The sequence below is a fragment of the Bos taurus genome, chromosome 6 (genome assembly GCF_002263795.3).
Source record: "Bos taurus isolate L1 Dominette 01449 registration number 42190680 breed Hereford chromosome 6, ARS-UCD2.0, whole genome shotgun sequence".
NCBI lineage: Eukaryota > Metazoa > Chordata > Mammalia > Artiodactyla > Bovidae > Bos > Bos taurus.
In genome coordinates, this window is record NC_037333.1 from 96,884,207 (window position 1) to 96,904,262 (window position 20,056).

General features: G+C 42.3%; 1 long non-coding RNA gene across 1 annotated transcript in view; it reads right to left on the bottom strand.

Annotated features, from left to right (window-relative positions):
- Positions 1-5,462: 5,462 nt before the first annotated feature.
- LOC112447111 (uncharacterized) overlaps positions 5,463-20,056 on the bottom strand; it is a 40,313-nt gene continuing 25,719 nt past the window's right edge. The window contains exon 3 of the long non-coding RNA XR_003035204.2: positions 5,463-5,696. This is a non-coding gene — a long non-coding RNA (uncharacterized lncRNA). The remainder of the gene's footprint in view (positions 5,697-20,056) is intronic.

Sequence of the window (20,056 nt, forward strand, 5' to 3'; positions counted from 1 at the left end):
CAGATGAATGGATAAAGGATATTGTATATACAATGGAATATTATTCAGCAATAAAAAGCGAATTTGAGGCAGTTCTAGTGAGGTAGATGAACATAGAGCCTCTTATACAGAGTGAAGTAAGTCAGTAAGAGAAAAATAAGTATCAAATATTAATACATATACATATAGAATATAGAAGAAAGGTATGAAACTAGCATAGAACAGACTTGTGGACACAGCAGGGGAAGGTGAGGGTGGGATGAATTGAGAAAGTAACACTGACATATATACACTACCATGTGTAAATAGATAGCTAGTGGGAAGTTGCTAAATAACACAAGGAGCCCAGCCTGGTGCTCTGTGATGACCGAGAGGGGTGGAACTGGGATAGGGGAAGGAGGCTCAAGAGGGGAGGAATATATATATATTTAATTATATGAGTGATTTCAATTCTACAACAGAAACCAACACAAAATTTAAAGCAATTTCCCACCAATTAAAAAATAAATAAATTTTAAAAAAATAATAATGATGATAAAATAGAGAATACTACTTTCATTTACCCTGCCTCCTTCATGACACTGAGAAAGAGCCAGTATTGCTGTTACTGTAAATACTGTACCTCAATGTGGTCAGAAAATAGAGCAGTCTGATTAATCAACTATTCCAACTAATTATCACTTATGCAACACGTGAATTACCACTTTTCAAAAAATTAGGCTGTCATAAATTGCAATTAACACTGAAACTCTACGGAAGGTTTCATTATTCTTTGATGATTCAGAAGGCACTTCAGTGTCTCTTGGGATGTCGGGTTCGCCAGCATTAAAATCATTTTTCCCCATAGGAAGGATGAGGGGAGAGGCTGGCTAATAGGAGTCTTCAGTCGAGAGAAATACAAGCAAGCCAGGTTTTACTATGTTTACAAGGCTGAATGGATGTCTATTGAGCTCTTTAAGCACCTCCTGAGAAAGGCAGCTCAACTTGGCTGAGATGGTATAATTATAATTCCACAGGAATACAATGGTAACATTCTATTTTACAACAAAGAAAATTAGATTACAAGTTATCTAACAACCCTCCCTTCCTCCCAGCTAAGATCACACACCATATAGAGTTACAATGTTGCCAATTACAGCATCTTTTCATGCACTGTATGTTCTTTGGTTTTTGATGATCTGAATGGATTTCATACCAAATAGCAGCTACTGGCAGCAATCAAAACAATTTGGGGGAAAACAGTTCCATCTTCAGTGCTCCAGGAATACTATTGATTTAAACTTAGTATCTGCCTCACTTCTTTCTTGGTACAATGAGCAAGCATGTGGCTTCTGTCTGGGCACCCCTGTCTGCCTTACCAAGAAGGTAGGTGGGGAAGTCTAATATACACTGGGACTTTTCCAACACTAACTGCAAACAGCCCATTTCCATCAGAAAATGCTTTTGAGAATTTAGTCCAACCTACGACTTCCTCCTTCCCCAACCCCCAACAAAACAAGAGAACCTTACAGAATGAGAGGCACAGAGAGGTTAAGGTTTTTGCCTAAGTTTACACAGCTAGCAGACTGGCAGAGTCGGACTCAGATTCTAAATCGCCTGATAGCCCATGCTGTTTCCACTGAGTCATTTTCTCAGTGCCCTGTACATCTTCACTAAATCATGCCCCAAAAGCTTTACTTTGAGCTAGGTGCAAAACAAAAGAAAAAAATGAGAAAGGGGAGAAAGCAAGAGAGGAAGAGTGAGGGAGGGAGAGAGAGAGAAAGAGGGGAGGGGGGAGATGAAGGGACAGAGAAGGACTCAGCATCACAGCCTTTAGATACCACTCCCACATCCCAGCCAAGCTTATTCCTCTGATGCAGTAACTTGGGGTTTCAGTCCTCGTACTTCAGAGCTGCCAAGGTTTAGTTATTTGAAAAGCTGTAAAGGGGCTCCCTGGAAGAAAGTCCTGCTCTGGCTGTCTGGGATGGGAAGGAGACATATTCTAGTATAGGAAAGATTCAAGGCTTCAGTTCAGTTAAGTCCGGTTCCTCAGTCGTGTCCGACTCTCTGCAACCCCATGAACCTCAGCACGCCAGGCCTCCCTGTCCATCACCAACTCCCGGAGTTCACTCAGACTCACGTCCATCGAGTCAGTGACGCCATCCAGCCATCTCATCCTCTGTCGTCCCCTTCTCCTCCTGCCCCCAATCCCATCCAGTATCAGAGTCTTTTCCAGTGAGTCAACTCTTCTCATGAGGTGGCCAAAGTACTGGAGTTTCAGCTTCAGCATCATTCCCTCCAAAGAAATCCCAGGGCTGATCTCCTTCAGAATGGACTGGTTGGATCTCCTTGCAGTCCAAGGGACTCTCAAGAGTCTTCTCCAACACCACAGTTCAAAAGCATCAATTCTTCGGCGCTCAGCCTTATTCACAGTCCAACTCTCACATTCATACATGACCACTGGAAAAACCATAGCCTTGACTAGACGGACCTTTGTTGGCAAAGTAGGCCAATATAATTGGCTGATGGTCAGCACAAAAAGAAGTTGGGCTGTGTAAGGGGTTAAGTCATTCAGTGTGATATCAATCCTCTTCCAACCCAACCCTGGAAGGAACTTGTATTTTGACTCATGGAGAAACATACAATCTGAAGATGCCAAATAAATAAATTGAAAAGTTGCAGCATTACAAGTGTGATAAGAGACTAACAGAATAAGTTATACGTCACTTGTTTGGGGCTTAATACAAGTGTCACAATGCTTGTGGGAAAGGGTCTGGTTTGTCATGGTTATGGGAGAAGTGCCAAGGTCGGTGCCAATGACAATGATAGGACTGATACTGTATGTTGTTGTTCAGTTGCTAAGTCGTGTCTGACTCTTTGAGACCCCATGGACTGCAGCACACCAGGCCTCCCTGTCCCTCACTATCCCCCAGAATTTGCCCACGTTCGTGTCCATTGAGTCACTGATGCTATCCAACCAGTTAATACTGCATAACAACGAAACCCTCAGTGGTATCAAGGCTATGCCATACCCTGAAGTACCACAGCTCAAGGGTGGAGAACCAGAGTGCACTTGGGAAGCCAGTGGGGCATTGATATGAAATCCTGGAGCCAAGTGCACCAATGGGTAGCAGCAGTCGGGAATGTGGCTAAGACCAGGCAAAGGAACATCAGAGTCATGACCATGGCACCCCTGCCCCTTGAACAATGGTGGCCATAGAGGCCACAGGCAATGGAGCAGAGATAGGGAACCATCAGGAAAAAGCAGAGCTGAACATGTGAGAAGAGGTCCCATGGGAGCCAGAAAGCTAAAGATCCAAAAGATGGGGTAGGGGGAAGGAGCAGAAGGGGCTCGAGGCAAGCACCATCTCTCTTTGCATTTCACTGCTCCATATCCCTCCTTCAACTGGTCCATTCTAATTGGTGTGGCCACAGTCCTTAAAAAGTCCACAGGAAAGACAGCTGGGACAGTGAATGGACAGGTTCTGGGCTCTGGCCCAAAGCATGCCATCCCCTGAAGGTTGTTTAGTTCTAACTACCCACAGAGGCCCAGTTCTGCTTTGCATCAGACACTCAGTGAGTTCTGGACAAGATCCCCCTAAGGCTCCATCAGCATCACAAACAAAACAAAAAATGACTCAAGTTCAGATCAAGTCTAAACACCTGGGGGTTAAAAGAAGGAGGAGAGGGCAAGGCTAATCCTGCCTGAAAGGAAGAAAGGAATGGTTCCCATCCAACCACACACTTATGGCAGCCACACACTTAAACCAAAGCTTTAAAAAAAATACTATTTCTATTTCCTTCATTCCTTGCCATCAAGCCCTGACTTCTTAGCTCTCCAGGAGCAGAGATGTGTCCAGACAACGTCTTCCACAGCTGAACAGTACAAGTCGTTATGGGGAATCCACACTTTCAGTCTTCTCCATCCTTCATCTCCATGGTAATGACAGTAATGGTAGCCAACACGGTGCTATGTGGCAGGCACTTGCTCAGTACTTTACATATATTATTATGCATTATTATATTTGATCATTTCATCAACTCATAATGAAACACTATCATAATCCCTACTTTACAACTGAGAAAAAAATACGGCACGGAGATGTTTATTACCTCCCCAAGGTCACACAGCTAGAAAGAGATGGAGCATGGCCAGCATGCAGGCAGTCCTCCAGAGCCTACGTGCTTTCCCTAAACCCCATCATCATTAGACGAGAAGAGCAACAAGGAGTGGAGCTCTTTTAGCCTCCTGTGTAGGGAGAATTGAATGTGAAATGCATTTAAAGGGGAAGCAGTTTTTAAACATACACTGTCTAATACCAAACAATGCCAATTTTTCAGACTAAATAAAAATAAGCAGAACTGAAGAATTTTGAACCCTATGCCCTAGAGCCTTTATAAGAGAATATTGAAAGTTCACTTTCCACTAGTCCCTCCCTGCCCAGCCTTCGCTTTCTGAGTGATGCTAGGAGAGTTCTAATCGTGTTCCCACCCAACTTTCATGTAAAGAGCTTCCTGAATCTTCTGCTAAATTCCTGTAACTTAGGTGAGAATTGAAGTTAAGAACTCTATGATTGGCTTAACTTACTTTCATCTCTTTCAGAGCTTAAGATCCCTATAATGATACAAGGGTTCCAGGGCAAGGACACTCAACACCGGAATAACTTGAGTCCTACAACCAGTTATAGCTACTAGAACAGGCCCATCAACAGTCACACGATTTCCACTGAAAGAAGAGAAGAGGTTCAAGTTGCATTATTCAGAAGAACAGCATTCGGATTTAGCCTGGGAAGAATTTTCAGATGTCCAGGGTCTAATCTGTACTCACTGGGAATGCCTGCAGTTCAATTCCAACCACTTCATAGATGCATCACAAGATTTCATGGATATGTACCAATTTCAAGGATATGTTTCTGTTGGGGGTACATGGCAAGCAGGAAAGGGAAACCCATTTAATTAAATATGCCAGAGGAATCAGAAAACAAACTGAAAGCCAATATAATTGTAGAAAGGGTGACCCTGGTAGCCTACCCCCAAAAGACAAGGAAAAGACAGATGATCTGAACTAAAAGCCTCTGAAAAAAAGGAAAAAGAAAGAGGGAAAAAAAACAGACTCTTTGTGTTTGATTCTGGAAACATATATTATGCTCACACTGAGAGCTGGCGGGCAGATGGTTGAAGCTCATACAAGGCATATTAAATCTATTTGGAACCCTCTTGCCCTCCTGATACAACACAGTTCATGCCTAGAGGGCAAGACAATCAGCACACAAATGCCTACAAATCACTCAGATTCTGTCACTAACTGGGAAACCCTCAGCTGCATCCCTGAGCAGAGGGAGTTTGAATGGTTTGGTCCATCCGTCAGGACAGATCAGAGAGAGGGTCAGAAGAGAAAGCTGAGCCCTCCCCCTTCACACACACACACACACACACACACACACACACACACACACACAGCAGATCTCTTTGTATTCAGACTGGTTTCTGCCATTAGAGTCAGATCTGAAATGAAACAGCACGTGGAAAGCACCCAGCACAGAGCCTGCTCACGGGGCTCACTGGGTTTCTGCTATCCCTTCAGAGGAAGAAAAACAGATAATTGGATCTTAAAGGCCAAGAGAAATGAAGAGTCAACAAACTTTTACCTTGCCCAGTTGCCCTTCACTTTTTGTTTTTTTCCGATGGGCAATCATTCAACGATGCAGTGAAGGTCATACACATCACATTGAGTCCACCTGGAAACAGCAAAATGTGAGACAGAGTAAATCATTCCAAAATGACAGAAGATGCCGTTATCAATCTGTTCAACCCAAGCATCTAAATCTCAGTGGCTTATGAATATTTTGGACAGCAAGATGCTGGCCACACAAAGTATGGTTCCCCAAACAATTCCATTGGCATCACCTGGGACATGCAGAATTCCAGGCCCCTCCCAGGCCCGATGAACCAGAGTCTGCATGTTAACCAGCTCCCAGAGGGTCTGTCGCTCAGGAAAGCACTGCTCTAGCTCAGTAATCACCTCGCGGTGTGTGCGCTCAGGAAACACATGAAATGATCTATTAGGACGTGCAAAGACATTTTGCAATTTCCTATTTTTAAAATTTTATTTCTGTTTTTGTCTATTTTTATTTTGTGTATGCTTATCTCGATAAAGAAAGTCAGCTTCGCTACTATTTGACATTTAATGTGACAGTGAAACATGTATAAACATAAATACATATACATATATTGGAAGTCTGAACTCAACTTTTTTTTTCAACTGTTGGGGCTCTCCACTTAAAACTAAAGGTAATTTAGGAGTGTGGAATTAACATATGTACATTCAGTCAGTCAGTTCAGTTGCTCAGTCCTGTCCGACTCTGCAACCCCGTGGACTGCAACACATCAGGCTTCCCTGTCCATCACCAACTGCTGGAGTTTACTTAAACTCATGTCCATCACGTCGGTATGCTGCTGCTGCTGCTTAGTCGCTTCAGTCATGTCCGACTCTGTGAGACCCCATAGACAGCAGCCCACCAGGCTCCCCCGTCCCTGGGATTCTCCAGGCAAGAATGCTGGAGTGGGTTGCCACCTCCTTCTCCAATGCATGAAAGTGAAAAGTGAAAGTGCAGACGCTCGGTCGTATCTGACTCTTAGCGACCCCATGGACTGCAGCCTACCAGGCTCCTCCGTCCATGGGATTTTCCAGACAAAAGTACTGGAGTGTGTTGCCATTGCCTTCTCTGAGTCGGTATATTACTATATATAAAATAGATAAATGATAAGGACCTACTGTATAGCACAGGGAACTATACTCAACATTTTGTAATAACCTATAAGGGAAAAGAATGGAAAAAGAATAGATTTTATATTTATATATTAAATATAGATTACATATATATTTAAATATAGATTTTATATTTACAAATGAATCACTTTGCTGTATACCTAAAACTAATGCAACATTGTAAAACAGCTATACTTCAACAATAAAGAAAGAAAGAAAAAGAAAGCAAGGAAGGAAGGAAGAAAATTAGGATGAGACTTCCAGCTAAGCTCTGGCACAATAAGGTAGATCTGGTACATATCTCTGTCCAGGAAGCTTCCACTATTGTATGTTCATTAGCTGACCCTGTCTCCTCCCAGTTACCTTATAAATCCATACATGGTGCACAGCAGGGTCCTCCTCTTGCAGCACTCCCCATGATTTGTCCAGCTGAGCCTAGCCCAGCCCGCATCTCAGCTAGCCGCTGAGAGGATGGGGCATATGCACCACATTGTCGCTTCTGCCTGTGAGTTTCCCATAAATCTTACCTGACACCCACATCATGCGATACTAACAGATAATCATCCTCCCACAAAATAATTAACTCATTTCATGTGTGGTCAGTGCCATGAAAAGTGCAGAAGGATTAGGGGAAAACATTCATAGTCTGGAGGACCAGGGAAACTCCATAATGGAGGGACATTGATTGGGAACCTACAGGATTAACCCAGTTTAAGAGCACTCACGCAGTTGGAAGAAGTGCAAACATCCTAAGGGAGGCAGGAATTCAGAACAGATTAGATGCTGAGTAATGGCTGCTCTAATTGGCTGTTGGTGGGCAAGAGAGAGGGTAGCAAAGAGGAAGACAGAGGGGAAGATGGTTGGGGCCAAGTCTCTTGACCTAGGGTGACATCCCAGTTTGGGCTCATCCAAAAGCAGAACCTGAGGTGAGGATTAGGATGCCAAAGGTTTATCTTGGAAGTAATCCAGGAAGCTTGAAGGCAAGGTAGCAAGGCAAGTCAGTATGAGGGTCGCTAATGAGTACTGAGGTCAATTAGGGCTCAGTCTTGAAGGGGATCCCCTGGGGGGGCTGCATGAAACATACCTCCAAATGCTCCCACTGAGGGGCAGGGATGTCGGACATGTACCCACATGTTTCCTTGTTGGAAAGATTAAATAAAACTTTAAATTTCCAGAACGTAATCCATGTCTTGCTTGTAATAATATGGCTGTACCCAATCAACCAAGTTTAATGGTTTAAAACAATACAAATGTATTACCATATGGTTCTGGAGGTGGATGTCTAAAATGATTGGCAGAGTCATGATCCTTCCAGAGTCTCTAGGCAAGAATCCCATGTCCTTGAATTTCCAGCTTCTAGAGGGCGCCTTCCTTATCCTGTGGCATCACTCCAACTTCTGCTTCCATCACAAAATCTTCCACTCTGACTCTGAATTTCCTACTTCTCTCTTATAAAGATGCTTGTAATTACATTGGCCAATCTGCAGGCTATAGTCCATTGGGTCACAAAAAGTACACAGGCACGCAGTCTGAAAAGCCCAGGAAAACCTTGCCATCCTAAAATCCTTAACTGAATCACATCTGCACAGTCCTTTTGCCATGTAAGGTGACATATATTTACAAGTATCAGGGACACAGATACCTTTGGTGTGGGCATTCTGTCTACCGGGGCTTCCTAGGGGGCACTAGTGGTAAAGAACCTGCCTGCCAATGCAGGAGACTTAAGAGACATGGGTTCGATCCCTGGGTGGGGAAGATCCCCTGAAGGAGGGCATGACAACCCACTCCAGTATTCTTGCCTAGAGAATCCCGTGGACAGAGAAGCCTGGTGAGCTACCGTTCATAGGATCGCAAGGAGTTGCACACGACCAAGCAACTTAGCACACATGTACATTCTGTCTACCACAATGTCCTTGATTCTAAGAGACACTGACTTATAAGATGTATATCGATTTACTTTCAGCTTTGATGGTGATAACCACCACCTATTAAATCTTTATTTTTGATACACATCCCGATTTCAGAAATGCAAAAAACTGCACGTCTCAGAATAGGGCAACAGGCCGAGCAGAGCTGCATGTTTATAGAGGCTCAGAGGCTACACACAGAGCCTAAGGCGAGAAATGAATACACTGATTCCATAAAGATTTTTTGAGAGACTTCCCTGTTGGTTCAGTGGTTAAGAATCCACCTTCCAAGGCAGGGGACGTGGGTTCCATCTCTGGTCAAGAAAGTAAGATCCCACATGCCTTGGGGCAACAAAGCCCACCCGCCCCAACTACTGAGCCCCCCAGAGTCACAACTAGAGAGAAGCCTGTGAGTGGCAACAAAAGATCCTGGGTGCCTTACCTGAGACTTGCCACCACAGCCAAATAAAAAAATAAATAAATATTTCTTTATATATATTTTGAAGCTCTACCAGTAGCTGACCCTGAGGGTACAGCAGTAAGAAGTGTCTGCCCTCCGAGAGCTTACTCTCTGGTGGGAGAGGCAGTTTCCCAGGAGTGATGAGTGCAATGCAGCAGTGGGCAGAGTCTGAGGAGACTGAGGGACAGTGAGAGAGACCCCAGCTCAGATGGAGCAGGTCAGGGAGAACATGAAAGAGGGGGGCATGTCTAAGCCTCAGCAAAGGCAAAGAGAAGGATTTAGTCAAAGAGCAGCCCAAACACAAGAACTGTAAGGCAGAAAGAAGCTTGACACGGAACCTTCATCACTCCCACAGGAGAATATTTCCCAACTACTGCTACCCTTATTCTGAAGGCGAATACTGCTGAGGTAACACTAACTATAAAACACTATAGGAAATTCCTTTTTTTTCTCTTTAAGGTTGAGTGGGAGGTGTAATAGAAAAAGATGGGGAACAAAGTTGGATGTGAGACAATTATTTGCCTTTAAACTTAATAGCAGAAAAGCATCATTTTGTTTCTAATCTAAACTTACATTAAGTGCCTAGCCTGAGAGTACTACAGGAGCTTCCCTGGTAGCTCAGTTGGTAAAGAATCCACCTGCATTGCAGGAGACTCTGGTTTGATTCCTGGGTCGGGAAGCTCTTCTGGACAAGGGATAGGCTACCTACTCTAGTATTCTTGGGCTTCCCTTGTGGCTCAGCTGGTAAAGAAGCTGCCTGTAATGCAGGAGACCTGGGTTCGATCCTTGGGTTGGAGAGACCACTCCAGTATGCTGGCCTAGAGAATTCCATGGACTATATAGTCCATGGGATCACAAAGAGTCAGACACAACTAAGCAACTTTAGCTTTCACTTTTCACTTCTGAGAGTACTACAGAGACAAGCCCAGAGAAAACAGAACACCCTCATCTGTCTACTTCCTGTTCCCTTCACAACTGGCTTAGTTATTTCAAAAATTCAATTGGCTATTTTTCTCTGTTTTTCCTCAAAATGTATCCTGGCAACACTCCAATCCTAATATGACTCCCACCTTCCTAAAGCCTCATCCTTGTATCAGAAAGCCAAACCTCTGACAAGCATGTGAGCCTGTCCTAGGGAATACAAGACAGAGTACTGTATATGTCATCCCCAGACTAGAGATGAACCAACCAAGTCTTGTCCCTACTCTGGATCAAGGTCATGACGAATGTCTGCTTGATCAAAACCCCATCAAAGGGAATAAGTAAGTCATAGTTCTTCTAGAGAGAACGGGAAAAGCTATCTGGAAAGTCCTCAGCATCATTATGACAGCGAAAAATTGCCAAGTATTAATGGCTCCCAATCTAACAGTCAGACCATAACAGGGACTCAACTTGTTAAGAAAACTCTGGCAAGGACCAGGTCCCCAAACCAAAGGGCTGAGACACGGGCACAAAGATCCACACTTGACCGCCAGCAATTCAAAGTTTCAAAATCTTGGAGCGTTAGAGGAAAATTCATTAGTGGTGGGAGGCTGAGGCCTCAAAGTTATTAGGTTCATGACAAAAGCATAGAACCTAACACCTTCTTAGAAAGAAAGCGAAGTTGCTCAGTTATGTCCAACTCTTTGCGACCCCATGGACTGTAGCCCACCAGGCTCCTCCATCCATGGAATTTTCCAGGCAAGAGTACTGGAGTGGGTTGCCATTTCCTTCTCTAGGGGATCTTCCCAACCCAGGGATCAAACCCTGGTCTCCTGCATTGCAGGCAGACGCTTTACCATCTGAGCCACCAGGGAAGCCTAACACCTTCTTATTCACCTTTAATTACACATCTCAACAATAGTTCCTGACATCAAGTTTGCACTCAAGGTAGATACAGTTAACATAAACACTATTCAGAATTATGTAGGAAGTAAAAATATGATTTTTGGAGGTTCCTTGCATTTTTCAGGAATTTTTAATAATTGCCCACCCACATAGCTGTGAATCTGAAAGTTATTTCAAAATATACAGACAAAAATATCCAGCTGTCATGGGTGTTTAACTTGAACCTCCAACTTTCAGAAGTAAATTTACATGATTTCATTATTGTTAGAACAGTCATTTTAGAAGTCGTATTAGCCCATTTATAAAGTATTTTGACCTGAGCCCTACAGGAAACAAGGAGTGCCTGGAAATTTACAGGCCTCTATTTGACCTGAACAGAAAGGAAGAAATCAGGAAATTTTCAGTAACAATCTGGACCAAGTTGGATATGTTCCAAATCATAAATCATAGATTTGTTGGACACCCTTACAGGTTAAATGATGCAAACAATTTTAGTGCAGGCTGGTGTGATGCCCACTGAAATGAAAGGTGAATCAGTACCCACAGGGAAATGTTCAGCCTGATCCATGAAGATTTAACCAAAAGTCACTCATTAGTGTTAATGGAGCATGGCTCTCAAATTCCAGATGACACCTTAGAATTTTAATGCCTGTTTAAAAAAAAAAAAGTAGATTAAGGTAGCAGTGCCAGCTTTGATTTGGGAAAATTGAAGATAAATAAAGTGTTTTGATCTATTAGAGTCTGAGGGAAAGACAGGCTCAGTCTCTACTAAACTGCCAACTCAGAATATTTTATATAGAAATTTATCTGATATTCATCATCAAAACCTACCTCCTCCTATGGCTATTCTGTCCTCTCTGTGTTAGTTGCTCAGTGGTGTCTGACTCTTTGCAACCCCATGGACTGTAGCCTGACAGGCTCCTCAGTCCATGAAGTTCTCCAGGCAAGAATACTGGAGTGGGTTGCCATTCCCTTCTTCAGGGGATCTTCCCAACCGAGGGATTGAACCTGGGTCTCCCTCATTTTTAAAGGCAGATTCTATACTGTCTGAGCCACCTGAACTGTCTAAATAGGTATGAAGGAGCAGCAATTCTGTTATACCTTTGGCTTTCAAATTTTAGCTTAGTATTTTGGCCATAATAGATGCTCAGTAAATAATTCCTTCTCTGGAGGAGGGCATGGCAACCCACTCCAGTATTCTTGCCTGGAGAATCCCATAGACAGGGGAGCCCAGTGGGTTACATGATCCATAGGGTTGCAATGAGTTGGACACGACTGAAGTGACTTAGCAAATAATTCCTGATGAGAATGAAAGAGGAAAAGGGGGAAGAAAAAAATATTTTAAAATCCTCGATTGTGATCCTGAACAGGGAGCATAATTATAAGTAATACGCAGACCCCAAATGAAGGAATGACTTCAGTGTTTCTCTTGTGCTTTCAGGTAAGAATGCCTGAAACCCCTCATTAAACCCAGCTCTAAATTTAGAAGATTCCATTCTGTCATTCAAAATTAGCTATTCCTTAGCTTAGACGGAGTTCTTGGCCTTCTTGTTACTCATTCAACAGAGGTTAGTGTAACACATTTAACCTTAATGGTGTTTACCCTACATTTGCTCAGCTAACAGCAAGACATGACAACTGGATTTTTATTTAAGTGTTCTCTTGGATGGCATCCTAGTGAGATAAGATAAAAGCAAAAGAAATCATGTCTGTAGGCACATTACTAATGAAGGGTGAAGTTAATTGCTGTGTGGGCAATGGTACTCACTCCATGCTTAGAAGATCACTTGGTGTCATTAACAAGACTCGAAACCCCAACAGTGCTTTGTAATACATCCTCTATTACAAAAGTTCGTAACTTCCTGTCAGAGTTGATTATTATTCTGGAGAAAGGTTGACTTTCCTAAATTCGGTAGTCAAGAATATTATATGAGGCTTTTTCCACCCGTAGGTATATTTCTTCTATTCCAACAGTGGCCACGTGTGCCAAGTACCATGGTAAACGTTTTGTGCATATTACCCAGTCAAAGTAACTTTGAAAGGTAAAAATTCCCTTCCATATTTCATGGATTAGGAAACTCAGAGAGGTAAAATAATGTGTCAAATATCACACAGCTAGTGAAAGGAACTGAAATCAGCTCTCAGATTCAAAAGCCCATATCCTTATTGGGTACACAACTCATGACTTCAACTTCATCACATACTCATGAAGTCAGGAGTAAATTCTTTCTCTCATTTCATTTGAAACCACTTACCAAGTTCCTACTATTATTGGAGTAGGGAGGGGAGTTAGGAATTATTGGGTTGGCCAAAAAGTTCATTCAGGGTTTCCATAAGAAAAAAATAGACTTTAAAAAGTTACCCCGTGGACTATAACTTACCAGGCTCCTCCGTCCATGGGATTCTCCAGGCAAGAATACTGGAGTGGGTTGCCATTTCCTTCTCCAGGGGATCTTCTCAACCCAGGGATCGAACCCGGGTCTCCCACCTTGCAGACAGATGCTTCAACCTCTGAGCCACCAGGGAAGCCAAACTCTTTCTCTCATTTCATTTGAAACCATTTACCAAGTTCCTACTATTATTGGAGTAGGGAGAGGAGTTAGGAATTATTGGGTTGGCTAAAATGTTCATTCAGGGTTTTCATAAGATGTTAATTTGGCCAACCCAATATATTGACAGGTGGAAATCTGATTTCCTTCAAAACTCCCCCATTTACATGATTCAGCACTACAAAGTTATTACTGATATTATACTATTAATAAATCACAAGGAAGCACTACATTTTCAAGGGTGGACTAAATTAAAAACATGAAGCCAAACGCTCCATTATCCAATGGCAATATCAAATTATCAGAAAGGTAATTCAGAAAGGACCTGATGAGTTAGAGTTCTAAAGAAATAGATGGAAAATTTCTTTCTAAAGAAAGAAAGAAATGAAATATCAATTCATAAAACAAAATATTCCAAAGGATGCCTCCATTGTAAATGTGAAAGGATTGTTCAAAAGGAAGTTGACACCTGCCTTTGAAAGGTAAATCCCATCTATGGCAGAAATCTCAACCATTAAAAGCATTTGATACTCGCGCAGTCATGTCCAACTCTTTGGGACCTCATGGACTGTAGCCCATCAGGCTCCTCTGTCCATGGAATTCTCAGGCAAGAATACTGGAGTGCATTGCTATCCCCTTCTCCAGGGGATCTTCCCAACCCAGGGATTGAACCTGGGTTTCCAGCATTGCAGGCAGATTCTTTACCATCTGAGCCACCAGCGAAGTCCATTAAAGGCATTTCAGTTCAGTTCAGTTCAGTCACTGTTGTGTCCGACTCTTTCTGACCTCATAGACTGAAGCACACCAGGCTTCCCTGTCCATCACCAACTCCCAGAGTTTACTCAAACTCATGTCCATGCAGTCGGTGATGCCATCCAACCATCTCATCCTCTGTTGTCCCCTTCTCCTCCCGCCTTCAGTCTTTCCCAGCATCAGGGTCCTTTCCAATGAGTCAGTTCTTCACATCAGGCGGCCAAAGGATTGGAGTTTCAGCCTCAGCATCAGTCCCACTTGCTATTATTGCAATTTTCTAAGTTGCCTATATGCTAAATTTAAAATTTAGGAATGTAGAAAAATGTAAACAAATAAACAAAAACACAAAACAAAATTATCTCGGCAAGCAGAGACAACCAATATTAGCATTTTGTATAATTTCCTTCTGTGTTCTATGCAGTTTTTATTTAGCTGATTTCATATCCAAATATAGCTTTTAATTCCTGAGACTTGAGAAAGCCTACACAGACTCAGTTTTAACCCTACCACATTCAAATAATAAACACCGGTCAGAATTTCTTATGAAAGTTTGACTTTCAGAATACTGATCAGTTTAAATTCATTGATTTTAAAAAGCGGACCCAAAGGAAACTAAATTTATTCAAATATTACTGATATAGGATTTCTTCAGGCTTCCTGAGCTATATAACTTCATAAATTTCCCTAATGACAGTAAAAACCCCAATGACTATTACAGAATTCTGCAAAGTCAGGAGTAAGCAAAAAGGAAATTAAAAATTGTGAGGAAAAGAACATTAAAGACTTTATTCATTGGTTTTAATTAGTACAGCTGAATTTTAATTATCACAATTCTTCACCAGACACTAGTAAATGTGCTGAAACCATCTTGTAAAATTAATAAAGCCCTAAGACTACAAAGCCTTGTTTTATTTCATTCTATTCCATATTTGCAGACTACAAAGTGCCTTCAGCAAAGAGGTAGGGCATTCGCAACAGGCAAGTAGAAGAGAAGTTTTGCATCACTGAAGTAACTCATTTGACTATAACCTCCCTGAAGACAAGGATGGATCTGCCAAATTTATTATTACAGACAAGGCGTCTAGTACAACAAGGGAGTGAATGAATGTAAAATTGAAGGCACGATTGTATCCAGCCTCCTCAAAAGGGCTATAAAATTCCCAAAGGCAAGGATTGTAAATTTTATTTCTTCTTCATACATAAAATGTCAGTAGAGGATGGAGGACTTAGGAATCAGTCAATAGATAACTCCTTACCACACACATTTTCTGAGGAGGAACAGCCCCCAAAATGCAAAGAACCAAACAGTCTAGACTTTAAACCCACAAACAACCCAGCTAAATTAAGGCTGGCGAAAGAGACACAGAACTCTGCTGCTTCTCCCCTTACTCCCAGAGAAAAAAGCTTTTTAAAAAATTGCAGAATGGCATTGAAACATGTCTAATATCATGTATGAAATGAGTCGCCAGTCCAGGTTCGATGTATGATACTGGATGCTTGGGGCTGGTGCACTGGGACGACCCAGAGGGATGGTATGGGGAGGGAGGAGGGAAGAGGGTTCAGGATGGGGAACACATGTATACCTGTGGTGGATTCATTTTGATATTTGGCAAAACTAATACAATATTGTAAAGTTTAAAAATAAAACAAAATTAAAAAATAAATAAATAATTGCAGAACTGTTCATTGACTGTCAGAGAAATGTCTTATTATTCTCTTAGGGTTACCAAAGAGGAAAGCGGGGGAGGGATAAACTAAGAATTTTGAATTAACATATATACACTGCTGCTCTTTAGCCACTCAGTCCTGTCCAACTCTTTGAAAACCCTATGGACTATAACCCGCCAGGCTCCTCTGTCCATGGGATTTTCCACGCAAGAATACTGGAGTGGGTTGCCATTTCCTCCTCCAGTGGATCTTCCCAACCCAGGGATCAAAGCCAAGTCTCCTGTGTCTCCTGTATTGGCAGGCAGATTCTTTATCACTGAGCCACCTGGGAAGCCCTACCATGTATACACTACTATATATAAAATAAATAACAAGTACCTACTGTATAGCACAGAGAACTCCACTCAATACTCTGCAATAACCTATATGGGAAAAGAATCTGAAAATATATATATGTGTATATGTATAACTGAATCACCTTGCTGTACACCTGAAACTAACAAAACATTGCAAATTCACTGCTTCGATGAAAAAAAATTTTTAATGAAAATTGCAGGATGGTCTATTGACTATCAGAAAAATGCCTTGTTATTCTCTATGGTAATATCTTCATGGGATTAATTAACACCATGGACTATAAATGCAACTGGAGTCAAGCTCTGTTCTCTCTAATCCACCCAGGTGTTTTCACCTGCCTCTTCCTCTGTACATTGGAGTAGGTTTCTCCCTGTCATCAGTTCAGTTCAGTTCAGTCGCTCAGTCATGTCCGACTCATGAACCGCAGCACGCCAGGCCTCCCTGTCCATCACCAACTCCCAGAGTTCACCCCAAGTCATGTCCATCGAGTTGGTGATGCCATCCAACGATCTCGTCATCTGTTGTCCCCTTCTCTTCCTGCCCTGAATCTTCCCCAGCATCAGGGTCTTTTCCAATAAGTCAGCTCTTCACATCAGGTGGCCAAAGTATTGGACTTTCAGCTTCAACATCAGTCCTTCCAATGAACACCCAGGACTGATCTCCTTTAGGATGGATTGGTTGGATCTCCTTGCAGTCCAAGGGACTCTCAAAAATCTTCTCCAACACCACAGTTCAAAAGCATCGGTTCTTTGACACTCAGCTTTCTTTATAGTCCAACTCTCACATCCATACATGACTACTGGAAAAACCATAGCCTTGACTAGACAGACCTTTGTTGGCAAAGTAATGTCTCTACTTTTTAATATGCTGTCTAGGTAGGAGAAGGCAATGGCACCCCACTCCAGTACTCTTGCCTGGAGAATCCCATGGATGGAGGAGCCTCGTAGGCTACAGTCCATGGGGTCACTAAGAGTCGGACACAATTGAGCGACTTCACTTTCACTTTTCACTTTCATGCATTGGAGAAAGAAATGGCAACCCACTCCAGTGTTCTTTTTTTTTTCTTTCTTTTTTTTAATTTTATTTTATTTTTAAACTTTACATAATTGTATTAGTTTTGCCAAATATCAAAATGAATCCGCCACAGGTATACATGTGTTCCCCATCCTCAACCCTCCTCCCTCCTCCTTCCCCACACCATCCCTCTGGGTCGTCCCAGTGCTCCAGCCCCAAGCATCCAGTATCGTGCATCGAACCTGGACTGGCATCTCGTTTCCTACATGACATTTTACATGTTTCAATGCCATTCTCCCAAATCTTCCCACCCTCTCCCTCTCCCACAGAGTCCATAAGACTGTTCTATACATCAGTGTCTCTTTTGCTGTCTCGTACACAGGGTTATTGTTACCATCGTTCTAAATTCCATATATATGCGTTAATATACTGTATTGGTGTTTTTCCTTCTGGCTTACTTCACTCTGTATAATAGGCTCCAGTTTCATCCACCTCATTAGGACTGATTCAAATGTATTCTTTTTAATGGCTGAGTAATACTCCATTGTGTATATGTACCACTGCTTTCTTATCCATTCACCTGCTGATGGACATCTAGGTTGCTTCCATGTCCTGGCTATTATAAACAGTGCTGCGATGAACATTGGGGTACACGTGTCTCTTTCCCTTCTGGTTTCCTCAGTGTGTATGCCCAGCAGTGGGATTGCTGGATCATAAGGCAGTTCTATTTCCAGTTTTTTAAGGAATCTCCACACTGTTCTCCATAGTGGCTGTACTAGTTTGCATTCCCACCAACAGTGTAAGAGGGTTCCTTTTTCTCCACACCCTCTCCAGCATTTATTACTTGTAGACTTTTGGATCGCAGCCATTCTGACTGGCGTGAAATGGTACCTCACAGTGGTTTTGATTTGCATTTCTCTGATAATGAGTGATGTTGAGCATCTTTTCATGTGTTTGTTAGCCATCTCTATGTCTTCTTTGGAGAAATGTCTATTTAGTTCTTTGGCCCATTTTTTGATTGGGTCATTTATTTTTTTGGAGTTGAGCTGTAGGAGTTGCTCGTATATTTTTGAGATTAGTTGTTTGTCAGTTGCTTCATTTGCTATTATTTTCTCCCATTCTGAAGGCTGTCTTTTCACCTTGCTGATAGTTTCCTTTGATGTGCAGAAGCTTTTAAGGTTAATTAGGTCCCATTTGTTTATTTTTGCTTTTATTTCCAATATTCTAGGAGGTGGGTCATAGAGGATCCTGCTGTGATGTATGTCAGAGAGTGTTTTGCCTATGTTCTCCTCTAGGAGTTTTATAGTTTCTGGTCATACGTTGAGATCTTTAATCCATTTTGAGTTTATTTTTGTGTATGGTGTTAGAAAGTGTTCTAGTTTCATTCTTTTACAAGTGGTTGACCAGATTTCCCAGCACCACTTGTTAAAGAGATTGTCTTTAATCCATTGTATATTCTTGCCTCCTTTGTCAAAGATAAGGTGTCCATATGTGCGTGGATTTATCTCTGGGCTTTCTATTTTGTTCCATTGATCTATATTTCTGTCTTTGTACCAGTACCATACTGTCTTGATGACTGTGGCTTTGTAGTAGAGCCTGAAGTCAGGTATGTTGATTCCTCCAGTTCCATTCTTCTTTCTCAAGATCGCTTTGGCTATTCGAGGTTTTTTGTATTTCCATACAAATTGTGAAATTATTTGTTCTAGCTCTCACTCCAGTGTTCTTGCCTGGAGAATCCCAGGGACGGAGGAGCCTGGTGGGCTGCAGTCTATGTGGTCACACACAGTCAGACACGAATGACGCAACTTAGCAGCAGTAGCAGCTAGGTTGGTCATAACCTTCCTTCCAAGGAGTAAGCATCTTTTAACTTCATGGCTGCAATCACCATCTGCAGTGATTTGGAAGCCCGCCAAAAAATAAAGTCAGCCACTGTTTCCACTGTTTCCCCATCTATTTGCCATGAAGTGATGGGACCGGATGTCATGATCTTAGTTTTCTAAATGCTGAGCTTTAAGCCAACTTTTTCACTCTCCTCTTTCACTTTCATAAAGAGGCTCTTTAGTTCTTCTTCACTTTCTGCCATGAGGGTGGTGTCATCTGCATATCTGGGGTTATTGATAATTCTCCCTGTCATAGGAATTATTTTATCTAAATATATGAAAGTTTTAGAGAATGATGTAGAAAGCTGTCCATCTAGGAGGGTCTCCTGTCCCAGCTGTATCTGTACCATCTGATTCCTGATTGGCTTCGTTTCAGCTCTCATCAACCACCATCAGACTAGATCCTGGATTATGGTATTGGTCTGACTCCTAAATTTTTGATCATCACTTGATTCTTAATATGTTCACTTAACTCAACCCATCATTTGACTGAATCTGCTGCTAGGTTTGCCCTGATCGCTTCCCTGGTGCCTCAGACAGTAAAGAATCTGCCTGTAATTTAGGAGATTAAGGTTCTATCTCTGGAGGAGGAAATGGCAACATACTATAGTATTTTTGCCTGGAAAACCCCATGGACAGAGGAGTCTGGCGGGCTACAGTCCATGGGGTTGCAAAGAGTCGGACACGACTGAGTGACTAACACTTCTCTGACAGGCATATTACTTTCAGATCCCATTCTCTCTCTCATTCCCTATCATCTCCCTGACCTACCATGTACAGCTGTGGGTGCCCCTTCCTGTCCATTTACCAAGAACTATCTGCTTCCCACAACCACCTCTCAGAGCCACAGCCACAAACATCAGGTTCTGAACAGAAGTAAATTTACATTTCTGAAGTTGAAAGACTTTGAATTA